The sequence below is a fragment of the Panthera uncia genome, chromosome C2, assembly GCF_023721935.1.
Source record: "Panthera uncia isolate 11264 chromosome C2, Puncia_PCG_1.0, whole genome shotgun sequence".
NCBI lineage: Eukaryota > Metazoa > Chordata > Mammalia > Carnivora > Felidae > Panthera > Panthera uncia.
Window position 1 is genome coordinate 7711980 of NC_064810.1, and position 20913 is coordinate 7732892.

Sequence of the window (20913 nt, forward strand, 5' to 3'; positions counted from 1 at the left end):
AAACACACAAACACACACACAAATATACACACATATATATATAAAAAAAATGACCACACCGAATATGGCAAGATGTGGAGGAACCGAAAGGCCCTCTACAATGCTGGTAGGAATGCAAACGGACACAACCACTTTGGAAAACAGTTTACCAGTTTCTTAAAAAAGGAAGCATACACCTGCCATATGATCCAGTCATGCCATTATTAGGCATTTTCATCCAAAACAAATAAAAACATGACCATGCAAAGACTTGTACATTAATATTCACGGCAACTTTATTTCTAACAACCAAAACTGTAAAATGAACTCAATGTCTTTTCAACAAGCGAATGGTAAATTTTTGTGATCTATCTACACAACGACTACTCAGTAATAAAAGAAATGAACTACCGACATGTACTACCATCATGGATGAACCTCAAAATGTGCTGAGTGCAAAGCAGACAAAAAAGGCCAACCAGACAAAATGATTCCATTTATACAAAATTCTAGAAAAAGTAATGTGTACTGACAGAAAACAGACCAGCAGTCACCTAGGGATTGGGGGGAGGTGGGAACGAACAAGAAGCAGAACTACAAAAAACTACAAGGAAACTTCTGAGGGAGGAATGGATATGTTCATTATCCTGGTGGTGGTAAAAGTCTCACTGGTGGTACATGTGGATTTAAAGCCATCAAATCGTGTATTTAAATAGGAGGAAGCTTATTATATGACAATTATAATACAATAAAGCTGTTAAAAGAAGCTGTAGCCCATCCAAAACAGGACTTTTTATAGGCACACCCTCTCAAATCTGCTTCTTCGACAGCACATCCCATCTCATGGGATGGAAACTCAAACTTTCCAGTCACAAAGATCAAACACCTGGAAATTATTCAATGTTGTGTTTTAGTATTTTAAAATCAAAGAAATGTCTATTCTGAAATTTGTAAACATTCATAGAAGACATGTCTTCGTAAAACTGAAATACTGCTTTAAAAAGAATTTAAAAATCTGTTTTTTTTTTTTTTTTTTTTTACAAGAGAAACTTGAAAGTCAGTGCCATCCATCCTTCGTGGCCCTCAATAAGCGTGTCTTTACCATCAACCTTAGTCAACAAAATGTTCGGAAAGGGCCTCCACCTTCAACTAGATAGCATCAGCCACACCCTACTGACTTACGCTGTCACCTACTAAAATCCTATCCATTACCCAACACCATGGGAAATACCACTTCCACCACACATCTTTTCCTAGTCCTGATCCAAAAAGGATTACTTCCACTTCCGAATTTCCACTTCTCTTACAGTGTGCATGCTCTGCCATGGGATACAGTTGTGTACAGACACACCTCAACCACCATTCTAAATTCCCGGAGTCCAAGAGTCTATGTTCCTTTGACTATGTAGGTGAATGAAGTATATATGCCTAGGAAAGCATTTTACAAATCAAATGTTCCTGTTTAATTGCTTTTATTCTTTCCAAGGCTGTAAGACTGTCCAATTAGCTTATCCATCTAATTTAACTAGACTCTTAAAGACAGAACAAGTAAAGGGTTTCATAAAAGTTCGTAGACTTGACGGACTTCTAAATTCCCACGAATTATTTTTGGTGCCATCTTGTATTTCACTGCTTTAGGGCCAAAAGGGAAGGAGGAAAAGAAGTTAAAAAGTCCTATGCTTGAACCAACAGACACAAAAGGGAAAAGCACTGCTTGCCACCAAACAAAGTGAAGAAAAGCCAAAGAAAATGAGAGCTAGAACACTGCAACAGCAGCTCTTGTTTTAAGGGAAGGACAACCAGCCTGCCTGGAAGCCCAGGCAGTGAAATATCTAAGACACTGGGGGCCCTTGATCTATCAGCGTGACCATCTGTATTGGACAAATGAAAAACACCAGAAAAATTACTTTCATTCAACTGCTATCTATTCTTCACACTCAAGTGTTCTTCTTTCCTATTACTCTCCAGCTACTTGAATCCTAAGCCATGTTTAAAACCTTAACACAGGTGGTTCAGTCGATTTTGGCTTGAGTCATGATCTCAGTTGGTGAGTTTGAGCCCCGAGTCAAGCTCTGTGCTGACAGCTCAGAGCCTGGAGCCTGCTTCGGATTCTGTGTCTCCTTCTCTCTCTGCCCCTCCCCTGCTAGCGCTCTCTTTCTCTCTCTCTCAAAAATAAATAAAACATTTAAAAAAATTAAAACCTTAACAAGTTCTATGGGTTTCCTCTTTAAGCCTTCCCCAAACACTCAACCCATTCCCCATGTCCCTATTCTTAAAATGCCTGATTTTTTTTTTCCTGTACTCTTCTGGATAAATCCTTATGGCACTTTCTGTATGAATGTTTTCAATTTTATCTAACTTTGCAAGTATTTACCAAGTAGTTATTCTTTACCTCTTAATGTTCCTTGAACAAAGCACTGAGTTTTGTATTTCCTACGGAATCTGCCACCTAACAGCACCCGATAAAGACTCAATGTCAACCAAAAAATATATATAGTACAAGCAACAGTTAAAACATCTGACTTAAATTAGAAAGGCAGTAATAGCAGGAGGTGGTGAATAACACCTGATCTTCCAACTGAACAGAAGAACATGAACCAGGAGTTCGAGTTTATGCTATTTGCTAGATTACATGGGCAGTACCAGACAAATTCTGCCCCAAAGCTTGCAGCAATTTATGAAAAACAAACATGTACCTTTATGAAAGGTTAACATCATGAGAAAAGTCAAGTATGTTACTTACTGCAATGGTACTATTTCTCATCTGGAATAAAAAATAGTCGATTTTATTTAACAGGGTTTTAGAAAACCTGTGCATAGTGCTGCTACCGGAGTTATATTTTGAGACAAAGCTAAATATTTCCCTTTTATGCTCTAAAGTATTTAATTAGATGAAGATTTTATACAACTTAGCTTCCGTGATATAATATACATATTTTGGTTACAGGTATTTAGCAGAGCAATTAAATCCTTATTTCCACTTCTGTTCTAAAATCCGCCTGCCCGCAGTGAGTGGGAACTGCTGCAGATCATTAAACACTCATTTATCAACGTCTCTCACCAGGCAACACAATGCAGCAGAACAGCACACAGAAACCATCCAGAACCCCAGCAACAGCGGCTAATTAGCATAGCCTACCACTAAACCGACACCATATGATTGGAACTGTTAGTCGGAATGCTAGCCAATCAAACTAGGTTATGCAAATAGCCTATTTTAGTTGCCAGGGCAGAGCTACTTCCAATTGTCCAATAGGAAAACAAGCAATAAACAAGAAATGAAATTGAGCTTTGTCACATTTTCAAGTTGCTGTTAACACTTTCAGGTTTAGAGCAAAATTAACAGCAACTGTAAAGGATTAGAATCATATTTTACCTTCCACTCCAAAAGCAATCCAATGGTAATACACACAGAATACAAAGTAGTGTATTTGTTATCATTTTAACTTTTTACTCTATAGATGAGTTTTTCTAACAGAAGCTGCAATCAACATTTCAACTTTTCCCCCACCTAGTCAAAAGCAAGCATTATGTAAATGTCTTTCTATACATTTAAAAAGATTCTCAAACATTACATTTTTGAGGAATCCTACAAAGCATATTTATTCTATTATGGGAAGGCTAAATGAAAGGTGGGTATAACAGAACACATGGCTTGCTAGAAGTCTTAAATTTTATCAGACTGAAGAAAAATAATATTTTGCTTCTGATTACGACACGTTACGATATAACTTCAAAAATAATTTAAAAATAATAAAACCCAAATTAAGTATTAACCTATAGGGCTTAGGATATGCAAATTGGGACTAAGTAAACAAGACTCTTTGGAACCAAGTTCAACTAAGATATAAGCATAATATAAACACGTTATATTCACATGTAAACTTTCTCATAAGGAATAAAACATTAAAGAAAACCTCTGTCAGTACATACTAACAACTACAAAGATAATTTTAAAGAACATCAGTGTTCAGACAATTCTTAGTTGTTGAGAGAATTTCTTCAATCTCACATATTCAGAGAAATGCTTTGAAACATGTCAAGGAGACACAGTTCCCATTTGTGCCTTATAATTCTATCTTCATAAAAGATACAATTTTATTTTAAAATAGATCAACTTGTCCCACCTATCCTAGCAATTCTCTCCTTCTAAATGGAGTACAGATTCATCCCATACCAAGGAAGTTAGTGATTTTAAAATCTGTTTTTCCGCACAATGTCTGTAAATGTCTCCAGAAAGACTTTCAGCATTTGAAAACTACACTGAATTAAGACACAGAGCAGATTTTGAGCACGAGACTGAAAGAAAACAGCATGTTGGTCCTATATCACTGCATACTATCTTCCCCTTTAAGAAAACTGAAGCCACTTCACCATCTTCAAGCACCCACCACCCATAATTGTCTCCTAACTTCTTCTCATGTTCTCTCCACTTAGAGATTCTGGATGAAAACCACTTAAAGTCCAATAAAACCAAACCAGAGTCAGCTTCTTGGAGGAGAGAGATCAATTACTGAACTTTAAAGGTGGAAGAAAGCTTAAAAATCATCTAATACTAACCTCTCATTCTATTAAAAAAGAAACTATGCTTTTTAGAAAAATAGTGCATAAAAGATCCTATCTATAGATGAAAATCAAAGCCCTCTCAAACCATCTTCAAACAGTATCTATGAATAATCAATAGATCAGTCAGGAATCAATAAGTATCTTGGTTTACCCGCACATACGAAAATTATATTTAAATATAAGCTTTCAAAAAAGAGTAGCTTGGAATCATTCCCCATGCCATCACCTACAGCATCTACTAATCAAGGCTTAAGAAAAGTTTGAAAATCACTATCAAACCCAAAGCATTTAATCCACTCCCTGAAAGACTCAATGTCACTTCACTTCAAACTTTAGGTATCATCTGGTGTGCTTAACTACTTGGAATGCTTACAAACCTCCTTTAATAGTAAGGACAAAGGCAAGAAGAGAAATAAGAGAAAATTTTTAAATCAATTTAGTTCACATTTTTGTCCATGAGCCTTTAACATTTTGGCTAGTTCTCCCAGGTTCAGGCTTCTCTTATTCCCTCCACATTGGGAAAGCAATCCTAAGACTAGCTTCCAATCAACATCAGTAAACAAAGCATTTTCCATGTAAACAGGAATGTTTCCTAGTCCACCTCTTAAACATTCTTCATATCATGAAACTTTCCTGTCCTTGAAGGGGGAAAAATTAAAACCTTGGCACTTTTATTTTCTTTAGTGGCCTAGAGACCCAAGGAGACATCCTCTGCCTGGTTACAGGTACTCCAGGATAAAACACCCTGAATTTAAAATGTTTATCAAAAAAATTTTTAAGCTACTTAAATTGTGGAGTTTAGTTTAGGAAAGTGTCAATGACTAGTACTATCAGATTCCAAAATTAAACACTTAAAATGTTTAAAAATAGTTAACTCACTAAATAAACCTTCATTACTAAAGTATATTTTAGAATTCAATTCCTACTAAAGAAAATAAGTTTTCTAAGAATAATTTAATCATTAATTTTTTAAATACAGTATCCCAATTACATTCTCCCCTATATGGTAAAAAGAAATATATTTAAATAACTTCTCATCGATAATTAATGATGCTCAATATATATGAGAAGCCTCCAACCTCTCAATGTCTGAACAGGCCATTATTAGGCCAAATAATAAATCATCCACGATTTTCTGAAATGACATCACACCATAACGATTTTGTATTTTAGGGAGATATACAATGTAACTTTGTAATTCTAAAATATGGCAAGTAGATTAATTTGAAGCCATCTAATCTGGAAAAATATTCAAACATTTTTGGGCAACTACTTTAATCAAGTTTGTAAAACCTCATTCCATAAAATGAGCCTGCCACCATTCTGTTTTGCTAACCATCTTTTACGAAAGATTAAGCCAAGTATCTGTCGTCTCCAACTTAAGAGGAATCTCCATGCTTTCTTTTACCCCCTCCTTCTCATTAAGTCCACTTATAAAAACAGAAGGTAAACTTTTATTTAAATCTGTATCAAAGACATAAATTTTTAAAGCCTGGAATATTCTTTACCCTTGTGGATCAACTATTTCAATGTGGGGTATGGTTTCATCTTCTTCCTCCTTCCCCTGATGAAACAAAAAAGACTCCTAGAACATTATCAATACTCGTTATTTTATATTAAATGTATTTTTGCTCCCTCATCCAAGTATTGTGGAAATATAAAAGTTGACTGATCAGGCCTTTATTTAACTATTACCATTATTAATGCATATCGCTAAATCAAAAAAAGATTCTCACAAATTAAGTTGAGGGTTAAAAACCCATTTTGCCTTGTGCTTATCAAGGCAATAAAAGAGTTTCATCTTTGTTAAGTGCCTTCACCTTAAACTGTATTAAATATTTACTTGTCAATTTCCATGTCATGTGAAAACAAGAGGACAGATTTATATTTATTCTTATTTTAAAAATGAACAATAAAGGGGCAACTGGGTGGCTCAGTCAGTTAAGCATCTAACTTCGGCTCCGCTCATGATCTTATTATGATTCCTGAGTTCGAGCCTCGGGTCGGGCTCTGTGCTGACAGCTCAGAGCCTGGAGCCTGCTTCGGATTCTGTGTCTCCCTCTCTCTCTGCCCCTACCCAGCTCACACTCTGTCTCTCCCTCAAAAATAAATAAAAACATTAAAAAAAAATTTTTTTAATGAATATGAAAAATTCACTTTATTTTTTTTTAGTAATCTCTACACCCAACATGGGGCTCAAACTCATGACCCCAAGATCAAGAGTTGCATAGTTGGGGCACCTGGGTGGCTCAGTCGACTGAGCAGCCGATTTCAGCTCAGGTCATGATCTCATGGTTTGTGGGTTGGAGCCCCACACGGGGCTCTCTGCTGTCAGTGTGAAGCCCATTTGAATTCCTCTGTTTCCCACTCTCTTTCTCAAAAGCAAATAAACATTAAAAAAAAAAAAAAAGGTGTTGCATGCTCTTCTGAGACAGCCAGGCACCCCTGAAAATTTCACTTTCAAGAGCTTTGCGTGGGAAGCACCTGAAAGAGAAAAGCAGTCATCCTCCAAAACTCAAGGTAATAAAGAGAGGCCATGTATCTGTCCATGGGGAGGTAAAACATGTGAAAAGATCAGGGACAGAGAAAAAAGTGCTTCCAAACAGACCCAAACCAAAAGTCACAAAGGCAGAAAATGAAGTACAGGTATTGACTTTCAACACGGCTGCTTCTCACATGGGCAAGTTTAAGTGCTACACTTAAAGTATACTACTTAAAGCAGGAATGTTTTCCTGAGACCAAAAGGCCACCTACTTCTTTATACAGTTGACCTGTGAACAAGGGTTTGACTGCACAAATCCACTTATACATGATTTTTTTTTTATAAAGAGTACTGTAAATGTATTTTCTCTTACGATTTTCTTAGTAACATGGTCTTTTCTCTATCTTACTTTAAGAACACAGTATACAATACATACAACATACAAAACAAAACATGATAATCGATTGTTTACATTACCTGCAACAATTCTGGTCAACAGTAGTAGTTAAGTAGTTAACAGTAGTAGTAAAGTTCTTGGAGAGTCAAAAATTATACTTGAATTTTTGACTGCATCATTCGAGGGTCAACTGTGCTACCAGAATTCACCAGTAAACAGAGAACCAAGGCCATAATTGGAATAGTGCTTTAAAAAAATCCTCTTAGACTACCAGCAAGAAAAGAAATCAACACCACACCTAGAAGTTCAGTTTCCTGAGATGGGAGAAGAGGGTCCTTTTAAAAAAGAAAATCTAGAGGGGCGCCTGGGTGGCGCAGTCGGTTAAGCGTCCGACTTCAGCCAGGTCACGATCTCGCGGTCTGTGAGTTCGAGCCCCGCATCAGGCTCTGGGCTGATGGCTCGGAGCCTGGAGCCTGTTTCCGATTCTGTGTCTCCCTCTCTCTCTGCCCCTCCCCCGTTCATGTTCTGTCTCTCTCTGTCCCAAAAATAAATAAAAAACGTTGAAAAAAAAAAAATTTAAAAAAGAAAATCTAGAGCACTAGCTAGACTGAGCATACTTGTTCATATTGTCCATAATATCCGCCAAAATGGTAGTAGGGAGTCACAAAAATAAAATCAATTAATTAAAGCACAGAATAGGGACTTAACAGTAAACCAAAGATTCTGACAGATTTCTTCAGGACAAAAGGCCAATGGGATCATACCAACGATCAAAGGAATGTCAGCCCTCCAGCTGAAAGCTGGCACCAGAAACCACAGTGGAAGTGGCAAGTGCCATCCTGGGTGAGAAAGGAAAACTGGAGAAAAAGAAGACAACTATCTGCCACATGGTCACTCCTCTCCGGGTGCCTCTAGGAAGTACCCACTAGTCAACACACGGAGTCTCAGCCACTGAAACCCAGGCTAAGGCCAAAGAAAGACCCTGTGAGGATACTAAGTCACGTGCCTAGAAGGGCTAGATGGGCAATCCAGCAGTCCATACTTCTCGCTGGGGCCTCCTCAACCTGGCAATGGACAAATGAGTCCTTCTTGCCAAGACCCCAATTCACACTTGCTGAACTGAAGCCTGCCAGTCCAATGGCTCACCGTAAACACCCAACCTGTCTGCAGTCCTCTCACAGGGGGAGAAGCTGACATGGCAGAGGAAGTGAAGTTCTTGAGCTGGGCAACAGGGGTGCACAGGTATTTACTATTAGAATACTATTAAAAAAAGGGGGGGGGAGGGTCATGTAAAGACCAAAGGTGACGACAAGTGTGATAAACAATTACTCTGCATCTGAGGCTTTTAAAAAAGTTCTTTCTGGTGAAAGTTCAATGCATATCAACTCATACAGTATCAGACAATTAAATCCTCTTACAAAACCAACCATTATATTGCCAACACCACACCTGAGTCCCAGGGTTAGCATCTCACCTACGAGTGGAACAAACTTAGTGACACAATATTTACATCTCCCTCTCTCCACTTTTCCAGGACAGTTTTTTGTTTTCAATTTTCAAAAGAATCTCAAAAACAAAACATGGGATTCAGTTCTAGTTAAGGAAAGGTGCGTAAAAGTGTATACACTTATGTACATACAATGTAAAAGTGACTATCTGGTGGGTAAAGTCTGTGACGTAGTTAAGAAATATAAAAAAGGTCCTAAAACCCTCACTGAGTATCTTGGGAAATCAAGAGAAATTGTCTAAAAGTGATGGATCAAGAAAGAGAGGTTTAAATCAGTTTTATAAAATTTTAGTCATAATCAACAAAAAAAACCTTTAATTTTTTTTTTAATGTTTATTTTTGAGAGAGAGACAGACAGACAGAGTGCAAGCAGGGGAGGGGCAGAGAGAGGGAGATACAGAATTGGAAGCAGGCTCCAGGCTCCAAGCTGTCAGCATAGAGCCCGACGTGGGGCTCGAACTCACGGACCACAAGATCATGACCTGAGCTAAAGTTGGATGCTTAACCAACTGAGCCACCCAAGCGCCCCCAGAAAAAAAACTTAGAAGAAGACAAATTGGCAGGAAGAAAAGCAGCATAGAGAGCTATTCGATTTCGTCTTTCTGGGAGGACAGTCATTAGTTTTTTAAATAATAAAACAGAGCTATAAACACATTACTATATTTACAGTTACAGAAGTAACCAAAGGAAGAATTGAAAAATTCAAGAATTGAAAAATTCAAGCTCAGTCAGTTAAGTGTCCAACTTCGGCTCAGGTCATGATCTCACGGTTCATGGGTTCCAGAGCCTGGAGCCTACTTCAGATTCTGTGTCTCTCGCTCTCAGTCCCTTTTCCACTCAAGCTCTCTTGTCTCTCTCTCAAAATAAAAATAAACGTTAAAAAAAAATTTTTTTTAATAAAAAAATAAAAATAAATGAAAATAAAAATTTAAGATTAAAAGTGATTTTACCACTAAGGAGAATAAGGGAAACTGATTATTTTTTCCTTTCATAATGAAGTACTAGCATACGCATGTAAACTGAGTAATTACTGCTTAATACAGAGGAAAAGTACAAATATGAATTTTTAACATGTCAGCTGAACATAGCCTAAAAAATACTACTTCTAATAGGAGGAAAGAATGCTGGTTGTAACGAGCAGGTTAAAGAAACAGCAAATATCCAACACATTTTTTTTTAACTTTTATAACTTTACAGAAAGGAGATCTAGGTTTACAATAAGAAGATAAATATTTACATTTTCAAGTGTCTGCTTTTTGGAGTACTTGATTCCATGGAGTGTATTTCGGGGATGGTGTATAAAAATGGAGATAAATCTGTGTTTCTCTCTAATCTAATCTCTAACACAGAGATCCATTCAACGATATAGATGCTACACGTTTTTTTAAATTTTTTTGTAATGCTTATTTATTTTTGAGAGAGACAGAGACAGAGACAGAGACAGAGTGTGAGTGGGGGAGGGGCAGAGAGAAAGGGAGACAGAATCCGAAGCAGGCGCCAGGCTCTGAGCAAACTGTCAGCACAGAGCCCGACGCGGGGCTCGAACTCACAAACTGTGAGATCATGACTTGAGCCGAAGTCGGACGCTTAACTGACTGAGCCACCCAGGCGCCCCAAGATGCTACACGTTTTAAAAAGACTAGCATGAAGGATATACAGGTCTTGACCAAACTAAAGAAAGACTACAAAGTAGCCTGATGTCAAACATCAAAGGAAAAGGAAGACAAAACCTTTTAGAAAGAGGTAAAATCTTAAATTACACACCTTTAGAGAAAGTAATCTACAATATCCAAATCTTAAACCGTAATAACTTTTTACTTCAGCTTTCTTAGTTTGGGCTTTCCTTTTACAGCTTGTTACTTCTTAAAGTAAACCACAATTTATTCAAAAATCTTTTTAAACAGTGGCCAAATCTACCCATTTTCTAAAACTACAAAAACCAAACTTCATCAAATTATTCCTAGAACCAAAACACATATTTTATTTCACTTGAATTTACAATTCAAATCACTGTTGATAATACACATTCTTCACAACTCATACTTGCCTAAGAACAATGTTCCTTTTTAAAGCAGCAGTTACTTCCACAGACTTTCCAGAAAAGCTAATACAGATAAGCTTATTATATTTTATCGAAACCAAAGAGTAAATTATTTATGAAACTCTTGGGAATCTCTTTAAAAGAGGAAATACAATCCAGAAAATAAAAGGTCACCACCATCAACAGATTATTAATGGGTTTGTTCTCATTTGTTCAAGAAATATTTGAGAATCTATTATGTCCCAGGTGTTACACTAATAAGACCTAGTTTCTCCATACAGAAACTTTAAAATCCTGTATAATGACACTGGGAACAAAAATTAAAAAGACAAATGCAAACTGGAAAATGTCTGATTGGCAGTAACTAAGTAACTGGTTAGAGTCTAGAGTCACGCTTGCTCCCAGGTTTGAATCCTAGCTTCACAGGATCAACCTGGGGCAGGCCCCCTAATCCCTGCTGGGCTTATCATGCCTATCTCAGAGTTACCATGAAGAGTAAACGCATTAAAAAAATGTAAATTGCTTGTAACAGTTCTTGGTATTACAATAAAGCTTCAATGAGGATCTCTTACAAATTAAAACAACAACAACAACAACAACAACAACCTCAAAAAAATACCAGCAAAGAATATTGAAAGGAAACTCACATATGAATAACATAAAACATAACACATGAATAACACAGAACATATTCGGTCTCACTAACATTCAAACATGTGCAAGGGAAAATAATTAAGTTACTGTGTCTATCAAATTAACAAACATTTTGAAATCGCCAGGATTCGAGAGCATGGGAAAGTTCTGATGTGTAACTGGTAGAAGTGACAGTTGTACTTTAAAACATATTTGAAAATATGTATCGTAAGTCTTTTAAAATGTACATATCCTTTAATTCAACAACTACAACTTCAAGGAATTAGACCTAAGGCAATAAATCAAAGAGGAACAAAAAGACTACACAATAATGTTCACTTAAACATTATTTATGAACTAATTAGCAACAATGGGGAATAGGTTAAATAGTAACTAATTTGTAGAATACCAATTAGCCATTAAAAATGATGCTATAAAAGAATATTAATGATGGAGAAGTGTTGAAATTGTAAAAGACTATAAAAAGTAAAATATGACCCCGATTTTGTTTCTTAAATATGGTCTAAAGGAGCCACAAAGCACACAAAGTAAATCTGAATGTTAGGATCACTGGTGACTTTCACTGTCTTCTTTAAAGAAGTTCTACCTGAACTTGAGTTATTTTTAAGTAACAGTATGTAAGCTGGATTGTGGTAGTGAGAGCTGCACAATCGTGCTAGTTCAACAAAAACTCAAATTTACTCATAAAATGAATAAATTTTTATGGCACATAAATTATGTTTCATGGAATAGTTACACACACACGTGCGTGCGCCCCCGCCCCCCCCCCACCTTATAAAAAAGGTGAGGGGATAGGAAAAAGTCCCTGCTGTCAAAGGAAGAAAAAAATTACAAACATGTTGTGTCTTACTCAATGGGGAAAAAGAAGAGCTTAAGTATTTCAGGTATCTTTCAATTTTGAAGGATATTGTTGAAAAATATAATAAATGCAACAAGATATTCATGTAAAAATGGATGTTATACATTCATCATTTCGTAAGTATGAAAAAGCAAAATGTTAATTTTCAGCTATCTTGGTTCCAAGAATAACACCCTTTACCCATCACAGTTTTTCCCCTTCCGCCTACCCTGCTCCTGGAAATGCTTTCTGCCTAATTCCACAGTCCAAATCATAGGCCACAAAGTAGCATAATCCCAATAATAGACAAAACACTCCTTCAAAACAAATTTTAAGTTGTGTAAATGAGATATGAATTAGAACGGACTGTTAACTCTGGTGATACAAGCCTAACATAAAGTTTGGAACATTAACGTGTAGTTTGAAAAGACATCCCAATTTCTCAAATTCAGGGGAAATTTAAGAAAATGCAAGCCCCCAATACACATAAATAGTACGGTAACGACTGGATGGGGTGAGAACACTAATCATAAAAATAAGAGCACATCTCCTGGGCGTGTGCTATGTACACACCATGTACTCTGTGTATTACAAGGTATTCTTACCATCGTTATGCTTCTCTAGTTCTCCACAAGAAACAGGTTTAGAGCTCTGTACTTTGTTCTGATAGTCAGTTCTATATTAACATATTTCTGGCATAGCCAGCCCCAAACCTCTTCTCTTTTCCTTCCCTCTCATTACGTGTCTTGAGTTGAAGAAGTAGGCCCCGCTGATTTCCCTACTTAAAATCCTCACCGAAATTTAACGAGTAACGGTCTCCCCTAAACTGTCCTCTCCTCTGAGCATCTCATTTGAAGTACTACCCTTTTACTCCCCATGAAGAACTATGAAGCAATCAGCAACTTTCTTCTTTCATTTTTCCAGTTATTTGAACTGCACCTTCACTGCAGAGAGCACGGGCATTCTAGAACACACTCACAGATAACCATCATTCACTTTTCAGTTCCACAAGCATCTGTTTAACGCTCCCCTTCTATCCATGTCCCTGCAGTCTTTCTGGGTTGCCCAAGTTTATTCTCTAGTAGAGTCCTCAAGAAGTGCTCAAAAAGAAACCAAAGTTCCCCAAATTCATACCTGTGTTCCTAACACTTTGTCTGTTTTTATAGTTTAGTCCATTTAGCTGGATATAAAATTCCAGGCTTTCTTTTTTTTGTTTTTGTTGAGAATACTAAATGTTACCCCACTGCTTCTGGCATAAAGTGTTACTATCAAAATCAAGTAATCTAATTATTCTTTCCCTTTATTTTTTTTTAAATCCTTAAAAAAAACTTTTAACTTTTTTTTTTTTTTTTTTGAGAAAGAGAGAGAGAGAGAAAGACAAACAGAGCATGAGTGGGGTAGGCACAGACAGAGGAACACAGAATCTGAAACAGGCTGCAGACTCTGAGCTGTCAGCCCGGAGCCCAGTGTGGGGCTTGAACTCCCGAACCATGAGATCATGACCTGAGCCGATGACAGATGCCTAACCAACTGAGCTACCCAGGCACCCCTATTCTTTCCCTTTAATAATGACTTATGTCTTTGCCTAGATACCCCAAGAATCTTTTTTTTTTAATTTTTTTAATCTTTACTTTTGAGAGAGACAGACAGACAATGTGAGTGGGGGAGGAACAGAGAGAGAGGGAGACACAGAATCCAAAGCAGGCTCCAGGTTCTGAGCTGTCAGCACAGAGTCCAATGCGAGGCTCGAACTCACAGACTGCAACATCATGACCTGAAGCAAAGTCAGACGCTCAACTGATGAGCCACCCAGGTGCCCACCAAGAATCTTTTAAGTCCAGTAATTTTTTAAAAATATGTCTACATGTTGGGTCATTTCTGGACCCATATAACACAAGTATACAACATACCTTTTCAAAATGTGGTGGCAAATCCTTTTTTTTTTTTTTTTTTTAATTTCAGGAAATTTAACTTTTAGTATATATTAAGTTTCATTACTTTTGTTCTTCAGGATTTCTTATTACTATATGTTGAAACCTTACTGCCTGTCTTTAATAACTGTCACCTTTTTCTAGATGGTTATTTTTCTTCAGTTCTTTTTTAATTTTTTTTTTCTATTTATCTCCAGTTCGCTAAAGAAATTCTTTATTGTGGGGGCGCCTGGGTGGCTCAGTCGGTTAAGCGTCCGACTTCGGCTCAGGTCACAATCTCGTGGTCCGTGAGTTCGAGCCCCGCGTCGGGCTCTGGGCTGACGGCTCAGAGCCTGGAGCCTGTTTCCGATTCTGTGTCTCCCTCTCTCTCTGCCCCTCCCCCGTTCATGCTCTGTCTCTCTCTGTCTCAAAAATAAATAAACGTTAAAAAAAAAAAAATTTTATAAAAAAAAAAAAAAAAAAGAAATTCTTTATTGTGTTTGTTCATTCTTGTGTTCCTTCTAGATTAGGCTTCTAGATTTTTATTAATGACTTTCTCCCTGTTTCTTCAGTTACCACCACATTTCTAGGATTTCTATCCGGATTTATATTCATATTCATATCGCTTTCTAAATTTGTTTGGGTTTGTTCTAAAACACTAGGTTATCGTTTTCATTAGCTTTATGGACATTTCTCTCTGTCACGCTTTCACTGTCTGCACAAATATTACTCTGCTCCTTATTCTTTTCTTCTTACAAAAGCTCTGTGGGAAATATGACTGCAATCCTTGCCTGTTGCTCATTTTCATGTAAAATAAAAAACATTTATTTTTACTTTTTTTTTTTTAAGTTTACTTATTTGTTTTGTGAAAGCAAGAGAAACCATGAGCACAGGAAGGGGCAGAGGCAGAGAGAGAGAGAGAGAGAGAGAGAGAGAGAGAGAGAGAGAGAGAGAATCCCAAGCAGGCTCCACGCTGTCAGTGCAGAGCGCAATGCAGGGCTCAAACCCACGAACCATGAGATCCTGACCTGAGCCGAAATCAAGAGTGAGACACTTAACCAGCTGAGTCACCCAGGCACCCCTAAAATAAAAAAAACTTAGAAAACTGAAGAACTTTTCTGGTTTTGGTCCTTTTATGTCTCCATGAAGGGTACTGAAATACAGCCTCGTAAGTGAGATCTCCTGTGTGTTCACCTTCCCTCACTTCATCCGACCTTTTTTCCCTTTGCCTCCACCGTCGCCATCCTGCTTGTTTTGGATTCCGTTCCCAGCAGTGTCTCCTCAAGTGCAGAGCTTTGGCCAGGAAAGGAGCTTCAACTGTCTTTGAAAGTTCATAGGGACCAGACGGCTCGGACCCTCAGAACTCGCCACGCGCCCCATATATCCTGGAAACTTGAAAACATCTTTGTCTCCGCTACTGTTCTCAAATTTGTGGCCACCCTTTCCAGGGAGTTTTTGCTGGCAATCCTGCGTTTCTCCTGTTCTCGGGCCCTTCAGACGGCCTGCTGCCTCCTTCTGTACAAGCACGGACACCGTGCACGTCTTGTAGTTACTGGAGATTGGCCCTCACCCACTTGCATTGGGGTTTGTGGGGACACCGTTCACTTCATCTTGTAGAGGTGGTGTCCACGAGGTATCCGTTTCGCTGTTCTAGTTACTTTGTTTTTAGAGAAAACTGTGGAGATTCAAAAAACTACGTCCTGCTGTCATCTTCCCAGAACTCAAACATTCTTTGGAGATACGTATAGTAAGTATCCCTAAAGTCTAAAATTAACAAATGTAAGTTTATCTGCTCTCACCTGGGTCTTAGAACAAAGGCCCTAAGGACTAAGAAATTCAACTCTGCAATGTGGCTACCCTTAGCTTTCTCATCGTTCCCGTAAATATCGTATGTTCTTTGATGTGATATTTAGTCATATCATCATTAACTGCTTCCACTTAGCGATTAGAAGCTGAAATAATACAAACATGAAATACTAAAGGGAGAGGAGAGGGAAGATAATGTGGAAGTCTTAAAGCCATTTTAAGAAATTTATCAGAGCAGACACTCACATTAAAATATTATTTAGGGATAAGGATGGCAAAAGTTACTATCTTTGCAAAGAATTCACCGAGCCATTTTTATGTCCCAGGAACCCTGCTCAACAGACACAGGGTACACAAAGAGAACAAGCCATAGCCATCTGACCTTGGGGAACTGTCAGACCAGGTGGGACAAAACAACAGTTAAGCGAACGAGTGCAAATGCCATAAAAGCATTAAATAAAAATGACTTGCTAGAAAGACAGAACCTGGGAGGAGAATATCTACCAAACTATTAGCTTTGTTGCCTAATTTATGCGTTTCTTTTTTTTTTAAGTTTTATTTATTTGAGTAATCTCCACACATGCTGTGGGACTTGAACTCACGACCCCGAAATCAAGAGTCACATGCTCTTCCGACCAGCCAGGCACCAATTATTACTTTAGACATTTCTGAAGCACTTAAAACTTTTTCCTCTATTGAGTATACACTATTACTTTTGTATTTCCTAAAATAGGAGATTCTTCTTTTTGCCAGCTGAATTAGAGTTATTTTTAACTGTAAAACTCAACGCTCACAAAGATGTATCCAAAGACACACATTCATGTAATGTGAGTGGGTATAAATTGGTACATATTACCAAAGAGTTTTCTGAAAAGTTGTATCAAGGGCCTTAAAAGTTTTCAAAACTCTATAACCCAATACTCACACTCCTAGGACTCAATTATAAGAAAGTAATTTAACACATAACCAAACATTTGTGCACAGATGTTAGTACTTTAAAATAAAAAAGGAAAAGAAAAATTTAAAAACAATGTCAAATAGGAGATATCCAACTAGGAAATGATCACCTAATGAAATATCCTCAAATCAGCACACTTTAAAGTGCATTTCCAAAAGTACTTCACCCTCAAAAAAGCTACAGTTCCGAATGCTCCCGATTTGCTTCGAGTTTCAAGTGATCTTACAGCAGATCACTAAGTTAGCTAAGTTTTCGATGACACAGGGGAATATTTATGATCCAATGCTAAGCCAAAAAAAGAGAGTATGTAAATAACATAAAATACATTCTAACCCAAGCACACCATCCTGAGTGTCAAAAGTGGCACAGAAAACAAAAACTTGAAAGGAAACGTGCCAGTGTGAACTGGACAGAACTTTGGGAACTTCCTCCTACTTCTCTCTATTCTTACAAATTTCCAAATTTCTTCAGTGTCTGCGTATTACTTAATAAACAGGGAGAAAAAGTAACAGACTGAGAGCAAAACATAAATCCAATGGATTTACCATTCACCAAAAACAATAAATTTGTTCAATTATTAGAAGTGGAATCTGATTGCCCAGGGTTAAGAAATGAGTAGAAGCTACAGAAGGGAAAAACATAAAGACCAGATGCACAGGGCTGTGTGAAGAACAATCCTGAAAGGAGGCAAACTGGCAGTTATGTGCCAAAATATTAAAATGTGCAAACCCAATGCACCCTACATCTGAATGAGATTTAAAAGTTCATTTTTTCTTTTAATTTACAGATCTGACTTCTAACTGCTACCCTAATAATATGCCATACTCCTACGACTATTAAATATGGAAACCTTGCCCTAGAAAACTCACATTTTACAATGAATTAGAGGGGTGCCTGGGTGGTTCAGTCGGTTAAGTGTCCGACTTCAGCTCAGGTCATGATCTCGCAGTTTGTGGATTCGAGCCCCGCATCAGGCTCTGTGACAACAGCGTGGAGCCTGGAACCTGTTTCGGATTCTGTGATTCCCCTCTCTGCCTCTCCCCTGCTCGCACTCTGTCTCTCTCTCTCTCAAAAATAAATAAACATTAAATTTTTTTAAATAAATAAATAATAAGATGAATTAGAGAATCTAAAGTTTCAAATTCTGCCATATTAGTTTGAAGCACTTAAATTCATACGCTTAAGAAATATGACAAAGACCCTATGAGCAAATCAGCACAATTTAAAGTAATTTCCAAGGCATTCCACCTAAAAGAGTTGTAGTTCTATATGTTCCAGAACTCTTTCAAGTTTTAAAATGACTAACCTATGACTATTGTTCGACAATCCTAATTGTTAAAGACGATGTCAACATCAAGCATGGTATGGACTGCTGTATCCAACAGCTTTCCACAAATTATGTTCCATTGGATACTCACGAGCATAAGTAACAAATAAGGTGGGAGGTCCTTTTATCCAACAAACTGGAAAAAAACATGCAAGAGCTTTTATATTAATGTACACCATAATCTCTGAGGCAGTGCATTTTCCAAATGCAATCTCAGAAGTGATTCTACATCTTTTATTTTTTTTAAGTAGGCTCATGCCCAGTGTGGAGCCCAACATGGGGCCCGAATTCATGACCCTGAGATCATGACTCGAGCTGAGATCAAGAGTCCGAAGCTCAACCAACAGAGCCACTCAAGTGCCCCTCTGCATCTTGAATAAGTGAAACGTGGTTACCTCTTAATTCACAAGGATAAAGAATGCTCCGAGGCTCCGAGGAGGACGGTGTGCTTGGGTAGACTGTCACTCATCTCTAACGGGAATGAATGGGAGGGCAGGGATGTGCGCAGAGCAGACAGCCAGGGGGCAGCCACGGGAGTCTGGAGCTCAGGAGAAAGGAGTAGGACACGAAAGTAGATACGCGAAACGTCGGCACGTGGGGGTCAGGTGAGGGCCAAGTACTGTGAATGCTGTTAACCAAAGAGAGCTTTCTGGTTTTACTCTAAGGCCTTGAATTCAATACAGAAGTTTTAAGAACTGATGACAAATATCCACTGCAGCGTTTGTTTACATATCTTCCCACTTCCCCAACTGAACGGTGCCCTTAGCTTCTAGGCACAGGGATCCTTGTGGGCAGGCCACCTGTCACAGTACGTTACAGTAGCCGGTACAAGGCAAACGTGAGCCCAATAGTTGTTTGGCCACAGATAATTTTTTGTCCCCGCATTTAAAAACAATTCAATTTTGCTTCATTTATGGTCTTATTTTTCAATATGCAAAAAGACCCTCAAATCTAAAGGGTAGGAGAATACCCATATACACAAGTACTAGCAGAGCATCGAAGTTTGACTTTAGCTTGGTGCTCAAGAAAAATCTATTATTAAAGCCTTTGCTTCTGAAAGACCAGTCATCAGTCAACACCTAGTTCAACACACTTTCTAGCAGCTCTGGACCCACACCTAACCACCCAAGTGGGATGACAGAGCAGGGCGTCGTAGCATCTAACCAACAGAGAGAGTCAGTGCCATGAAAGCCTAGGGAGAACAGAACACCCACTTTCGAGTACGCAGCAGCATTCCAGAAATAGCTTTCACGGGAGAACTCCTCGTGAGTGTTTGTGTGGTCAAGTTCTATCAGGTGAAGTACAATAAAATGTGTGCACAGGAACACAAGAGTGACTGCTGCCTTAATTAATGATGATCAGGACAGCTGCTAATTTCGTACTCAAAAACAATTACTAACCTTTAAGTCATTAAAAGGGAAATATAGCAACAGCTAATACATATGTAGAGAAAGCCAGATCTTCCTTCTTGAGTTTTTCCCTCATAAGCCGCCAAGTGTTGATAACTTTTAAAGAACACCAGGCCAAATGAGAGAGCCCGCATTAGATCATAAATCGAATCTTCGTAGAATTTTTGTGTTCCGGCATTCATAAAAGTGACTAGGTAACCTTTATAATAAACTGTTTTTACTCTTTAGACACCTCATGCCATCCATAAGCCTTTCAAGAAAAAGGGCTGTTTGGGAACCCTTTGTATCTCACAGAGATTAAAGGAGAAAGAAAAGAGCAACTTTGCCACGACCTCAAAATTTCATGCAGGAACACCTCCAACCAAAATCATTAACTATTCATGGATAAATCCAGGAGATACCCCACAAATGCTTGGTGTCTCTACTGACCTCGGTTGAAAGCGAACACCTACTTGGGAAAGCCAATGTGCCCTATGGTGCCCGACGAGCAATCCGCGGGCCGACAGTGCTGAAAACTGTTCCGGCACCAAGAGGTCAAACTTACAAAATCGGACAACAAAATTTTCATCCAATTCTAAAGTTTTTCTCCGTAAATATTCCTACTCATTTCTCTAGGACAGTGACACTCAGCCTCGGCACCACGATGACTTTACGAGCCCCTCAGCCAGAACGTGTACACGGGGCAGCTCTAGGGCGCACGTCTGAGAGACGGATCAAAGAGGATTACCCAATCACCTTTTACTTAAAAAAGAATTACCAGAAGATTCTGTGAATCCCGCATTAATGTAAAACATTATTTCATCTACAATTTCATTTAAAAATATATTCAAAACACAGTTCTTCATTCAAAATAGTAGAGACATTTTTTTGAATCCCACTCTAAAGTCAAAAAGGTAATTTTTTTCCTTTAGAAAGCATAGATCACCAAAAACAAAAACCAGTCACAAAAACTTTAAGAGCTACACCAATAATGCGATTAAATCTCTATGTAAGGTTTATGTCATTACTTCTTTCCCAGTTAAAGACCACATTTTCAAAC

General features: G+C 38.0%; 1 protein-coding gene and 1 long non-coding RNA gene across 13 annotated transcripts in view; one reads left to right on the top strand and one right to left on the bottom strand.

Annotated features, from left to right (window-relative positions):
* Positions 1–20913, bottom strand: part of DYRK1A (dual specificity tyrosine phosphorylation regulated kinase 1A) — a 153737-nt gene that overhangs the window by 78162 nt on the left and 54662 nt on the right. The gene's annotated exons all lie outside the window — the stretch shown is intronic.
* Positions 7096–8072, top strand: LOC125920744 (uncharacterized). The gene is made up of 2 exons (XR_007457178.1): positions 7096–7792; positions 8031–8072. It is a non-coding gene; the product is annotated as an uncharacterized LOC125920744 (long non-coding RNA).